Raw genomic sequence first — 6,000 nt, forward strand, 5'->3', positions numbered from 1 at the left:
TGAGCGACTGAACTGAACTTAACTGAAAATATAATTTAGGAAGGCTCACTTTCTGGACAAATTTGCTGCAGTTTACTCTAGAGCCCAAAAAATCTCTCCCTGCAAACCAGCTTTTCTCCTGTTAGCTGAGCAGGTAACTAAGCAGGGCTACTTCTCAGCTCTCTTCTGGTATGACTGTCTAGTTAAACCTCCAGCACATTTGCGATCCAATTAAACTGCACTTAAAGTTGTGACTGACTCAGGTTTGGTTAGGTGTCCACCACGAGGCCAAGCAGCTATGACCAGGGAGGCAGAGTCACATGGTGAAAACATGGCTACAGGGATTCACCACTGCTACAGTGGAAACAAGGGCAGGGTAACAGGCTAAGTTTCCGAAAGAGTTTGACCTTGAATGAAGATATGTAGGTGTAGAATCATTTTGGTCAAGTTTTCTGATTTTCTTGCTTGAATATTCCTTTGAATATTAAAAAATATGCATAAAGAGATGCTATTGTATTCAAATATTGTACATAGCCTAATAGAGAATCTAACTGGTAGGACACCGCTGCTGAATGCAAACATCACTGTGTATCTTTCATTGGTAACTATCACAATAACATGGAACAGAGGCAATTCAACCAAACCAGTTAGGCTTCTTTACCTTTCGCCCCACAAATGAACCCAGGTCATTTACTTCTCACCAGCTAAGTGTGCACTGACATTTAGGGCAGGAAACATAAAAAATGATTTCTGGCCATGTGGGTGTGTTTCACGCAAACACTTTTTTTCAGCAGTTTCTGACTTCAAATAAGAACTCCAGACACTAAAAGGCATGTTTAGTTCTTAATATATTAAATAAAAAAGGATAGAAGTTATATCACTAACCTGAAAACCTTTTCTAAAGAAACTTGCATCTGCATATTCTCAAGAAACAGGTGTCACAGCCTGAGAATTCTCCCCTGTCCCCCACCCCTGAAGCCATATATTAAAGGGTCAAGTCCAGGCTTCTCAGCTGTAGTTCCAGGAACAGTGATTGGTCTTGCTTATCTTGCTGAAGGTTATTGTAGTATCAAGGGGCTTCCCAGGTGGCCCAGACAGGAAAGAATCTTCCTGAAATGCAGGAGACCCAGTTTTGATCCCTGGGTCAGGAAGATCCCCTGCAGAAGGAAATGGCTACCCACTCCAGTATTCTTGCCTGGAGAATCCCGTGGACAGAGCTTGGAGGGTTACAGTCCATGGGGTCACAAAGAGTTGGACATGACTGAGTGACTAGCACTCACTCACTCTAGTATTAAGTCTTTCTTTACCAGTTGGTTGTATAAGAAAACTTTTCCCAGGTAGCTTTTGGCATCTTCTGAAGCATTTGCAAGTTTTGACTTACTGAAGGGAAGTAGAAGTCCTGTAGTATGCATCAGAATGGGTGGTGGGGATTCCTCCTCTTCCTCAAGCTAGCTCATGGATTATGATTAGCTATTTGAATCTGAATTCTCAATCCTCTCATGTTCAGGTTAGAATAAAAATGACTTGGAAAAGAGCCATGCATATTTGTCATCAGTTCTGTAACTTTTTTCAATAGCTATGACCTTATAGAGCTCTTGGGTAAACTTACAAAAACAAACCCAAGCTATCAGATTTTGCATAATTTTAGGAAATTACTGAGACCTTGATTCCCAAAGTGCCACAGGATCAAGGTCGAGAATGAGTCTCACTTGGCTCAAAGGAATATATTATAAATCATGAGGTTTATATAAGTAACTCCTTCTCCTGCTGCAACGCTTCACAATTCTCTTCCTGTTTCCTCCCCTTCCCATGTTCATAATAATCAGGGTTTTTATCTAGGAGAAATTAGCCTGCCTCTCCAAACTTTGCCTCTAATTTAGGGATGTTTATCTTGAGAGGTCCACGTTATTTCTTCCTTGGGAACTCTTGACATTTTAAGGCATCAGCTCAATATCTTGGTTTTAATGTCCTCTCCCATGTTTAAAGCAAGAGAAAAAAAATGAAAATCAAGCAAACCACATAGGAAAAGAGAGTATCATTCTAAGATATGGAAGAGACTGCTTGATTCTAGCTAACAGATCAGGAGCAAAAGTTTCACATTGATTAGTCTTGGATGGACAAAAGAAAGAAATATTAGGACAGCACTTACAACAGATTCCTTACTAAGCAAGGCCTCCAAGACAATAGCCTTGTTTCCACTTGACATCATCCTTACCACTTAGGATGCCATGAAGCCAAGGCTGAAAGCATCCAACTTACTTTCAAGATAATGTCCTTGTTTTTTCAATGCGATCATCAAACATGTATGTGTCAGGAACCATGGGCAATCTTTGAAACTCAGAATTGACAACAGACAATTGCTTCAGAGACAGAGTAATTAAGTCTCTTGTCTATATCTTTTCCTGGCTCAAACTTTTCGGGAAAAAAAATCACATTGCCTAATTAATCCTGATAAAACAGTATTCAGGAAAAACTTTCATGTATCAACTTGGCTTTTTAAATTTTCTAAAACCCAAGAGTTCAAGTTCTTCAAATTATTACTGATGAATGACTGTTATCTTTCCTGTCCCTTGCTCTTCTTAGAAGGAAAATGGAGCAAGCAACCCAAATTAACATAGGATTTGTATAAGCAAAAACTACCACTACTCTCCTGCAAAATTCAGTAAAGGCTCATCATTTTTCTAGTGGCTCTGCCCTTTAAATTCAATCCTCTGTTTCTGCAAATCACAAGTGAAATATGCTGTTGATTCAAAACTAAAAGCTGTGCTCCCTTTTCCTCAAATTTTCTGGAACTCTCTTAAAATTTTATGTTTATCTTAGTAAAATACGTAGGGCATGTTTTGAATTCTTGGAATATTTTGTCTTCACCAAGTATGGCAATTGACTTAAGTCAATAGTCTGAAGTTATGCAGTGGGGGCTTCCCTGGTGGCTCAGAGGTTAAAGCGTCTGCCTGCAATGCAGGAGCCCTGGGTTCGATCCCTGGGTGGGGAAGATCCCCTGGAGAAAGAAATGGGAACCCACTCCAGTATTCTTGCCTGGAGAATCCCATGGACGGAGGAGACTGGTGGGCTACAGTCCACAGGGTCGCAAAGAGTCGGACACAACTGAGCGACTTCACTTTCACTTTATAGAAACTGCAGAACAGAATCAAAGATTTCAGAATAATTGGACTAAATAATCAAAGGACTGATATTGTGACAACTAGAATTACTAGGATCTAAATATATTGAGATTTAAAAAAAACTCATTTCAAACTTTCATGAGACAAGTGCAAAATGCACCATGAAAACCTGCAGATCTAACATCCAGGAGTTCAACTACTGATGGGCAACTGTCAGGGTCCATCCATGGTATGCATTAACTGATTATTTTATAGGAAACCAAGTTTGAACCCAAGCTTTGAGGCTCATGTAGAGTTGAGGCATTTAGCTCATCTAAATTAGCATTTAGTGAGCTGTTAGGACCCATCACATCCATGTCTCTATAATCCTTTTGGGTATCCATCAAAAGCATACACAAATAATGTAGCGTCACATGCTTTGCATGTTTGGTAGTGGTCTGTATTATGCTTTTACAGTTGGAAAGTCCACTTTTTCACTTGTGTATCAAAAATTAGTATGAGTTAGTCATTGGGAATTCTGTAGTGAACAAATACAGGGAAAGTCCCTGTTCTCATGGACTTAAATCATATGGTAAAGATAGAAAGCAAACAAATGAGAAAATTACAGACTGTAATCTGTGATTAAAAAAAATAAGCCGGGTAATGTGTTACTAAGTAAATGCAGGAGGACAACTATGCATAAATGGGTCAGGAAGGGCCTTCTAAGAAATTAACATCTGAGCCAAGACTTGAAGGAAGAGAATTAGGGTGCCAGCCCCTAATTAATTATTAGCTTTTGCTGGAGAAAACTAAGTACCTATAGAAGTAGATGATGCTATTTACCTATTCCAGGGGTACTTGAGTATCAAAAGCCATCCTGTGGAGAGAACAAGGTGGCAAAGAAGTAGGTGGATGTGGAGTACATCTCTCTCCATGGATATATCAGGAATACATCTTCAGACACAGAAATGCATGCAGAACATCAGCTGAAAGTGGACAGGAATATCTGACTAATGGAAAAGAATATACAGAACCATGCAAAACTCAGTGGGATGAAGTAGAACTAGGAGGTAAAAAGAGTGTTAGTAGGACTGGACCTGCCCTCGGCGGGTGGGGGAACTGAAGCAGGGGTCCTATCCCCACATCAGGGCAATTGTCTCAGTCAGAGGAGAAACATTTAAGGTTGAGAGGGAAACAGCTGATCTGTGGCAGCCTAAATGGAGTGAGAATCAGACAGTCCCTGCCGCAGCCGTACATGCCCCAGACAGGGACATAGATCCCCTGGAAGACACAGTGGCTGGGAACTAGAGTTTAGGAATCGTGGAGCAATTCCAGGGCAAGAGCCACTGTTGACTTCAGAGAGACAGATCCAGAGGGTGGGAGAGGGGAGATTGCGGTGGTAAATGCCTGCGGAGGAAAGCCCGGCAGCCATGGGAGCAAGGGGATACGGCTGAGTCATGCATAGGGGGTGGAGCCATCACCATAGCCTCTCTCCCCCAACATGCCAGCATTGGCAGCTGAACAACAGAGAGGCTGGCCCATCAAATGCCTGAAGCACTGAACTACAGAGTAGGACCCCACCCAGGGTGCCCCTTTAAGTGCCTGACTTGCTGATCTACAGAGTAGGACCCCAGCCAGGTCCCCCGACTCTATGTGCCTGACACAGGGAACAATAGAGAAGGACCCCAGGCAAGGGAGCCCTGAGTGCCTGAACCGGTGGAGTTACAAAGACTGGCCAAAGAGGCCTTCTGATCACCGGCTACAAGAGGCTAGAAAAAAAGACTCTGATAGGGCCATAACTCCTGCAGCAGAGGCAGTCCATGTCCCTGCACACTTGGCACTGTCAGGGTCCCCATAAGCCAAGCAGCTGTGCCACCTTCACACTCAACTCTCACTGGGGCAGAGCTCCCACAGACAGAAAAGTCTTGAGTCTAGGCATGCAGGATCACTTTTGTAGTGTTTGACTCTTTGTATGCTGTGGCCTTCCAGGCTTCTATGTCAGGGAGCGGGTTCTTCAGGCAAGAATACTAGAGTGTATTGGCCAATACTGGTTGCCATACCCTTCTAGAGCACTATATTTCCTGCTGCCCTAGCTGCCAACTCCCCTGGTACCTGGTGTTGCCAAAACCCCTGCAACTCAAGCAGCTGCACCACCTGCACATCTGGCCCTCACAGGGGCAAACCCAAGCCCTCCAGGGCAGCCTCAGGAACAAACCCCAGTGGAGGACGCACATGCAGAGGTGGAAATAAAACCACAGTTGAAACCCAGGGACAGTTGACTAAGGAATAAGACCCAAAACTTTTCCACCAGCTGTACAAGCTGCAGACTAAATCCACAGGATCAACTAGGGTCTAGGTCTAGACCTTGGGTCTACGGAACACATAAAAGGTCATTGAAAGCTTCCACAAAAGACAACGCACTAGTTCTGGTAGCTGCGGGTACTGGAGGGGAGAACACAGAGGAGTAGCGCCAGATTAGAATCTGAGCTACCCCCACAACAGGTCCAGAGATCAGCACGATATTGGAGGGCATCCTAGGGAGGTGAGGTGGACTGTGACTCCCAGCAAAGGAAAGGACTCTGACGGCAGTGACTCAAGAAAAACATTTATTATTCTTATGTTTTGATTTGTTCTGTAGATTCTGTTAGATTTCTTTTTCTTTTTTCCCCCCCTTTTCCTCCCCTCTCTGTTGTAGTTGATGATTTTATTGGCACTATGAAATCCAATTAAGCTTTTGAGCTTTTTTTTTCCCTCACATTTTTTTGTTGTTGTTGTCATTATAAACCTCTGCCTCTATGTTGGGCTTTTGCAGTTCTGGGGAGTTTTCCTTTTTTTTCTTTTCTCTTTTTAAATTTTAATTTTTTAAACCTATGATTATTTTTTCTAATATATTCCTTTGTTTGCTTTTCCTATTATTTTC

This window comes from Capricornis sumatraensis, chromosome 5 (genome assembly GCF_032405125.1).
Source record: "Capricornis sumatraensis isolate serow.1 chromosome 5, serow.2, whole genome shotgun sequence".
NCBI lineage: Eukaryota > Metazoa > Chordata > Mammalia > Artiodactyla > Bovidae > Capricornis > Capricornis sumatraensis.